Genomic DNA, 439 nt, shown 5'->3' on the forward strand with positions numbered 1-439 from the left:
GTCTTCTGAGAAAAAAAACAAAAAAAAAAAAACAAACAAAAAAACAGCACAGAAAGCAACAACAAAATCCAAAACCCTTTTGATAAAAAAAAAAAAAAAACCTCTCAGCCAAGTGGGAATAGAGAGATCATACCTCAACAAAATAAAAACCATCTATGCAAAATCCGCAGCCAACATCATACTCAATGGGCAAAAACTAAAATCATTTCCCCTAAGAACAGGAACAAGACAGGGATGCCCACTCTCACCACTCCTGTTTGACATAGTACTCGAAGTACTAGCCATTTTGATCAGATAAGAAGAAGAAATAAAAGGCATCCAAATTGGGAAGTAAAACCATCCTTATTTGCAGATGAGATGATATTGTACATAGAAAACCCTAAAGACTCCATCAAAAAATTATTAGACTTAATAAAAGAATTCGGCAATGTGGCAGGGT

This window comes from Myotis davidii, unplaced genomic scaffold (genome assembly GCF_000327345.1).
Source record: "Myotis davidii unplaced genomic scaffold, ASM32734v1 scaffold416, whole genome shotgun sequence".
Classification (NCBI taxonomy): Eukaryota; Metazoa; Chordata; class Mammalia; order Chiroptera; family Vespertilionidae; genus Myotis; species Myotis davidii.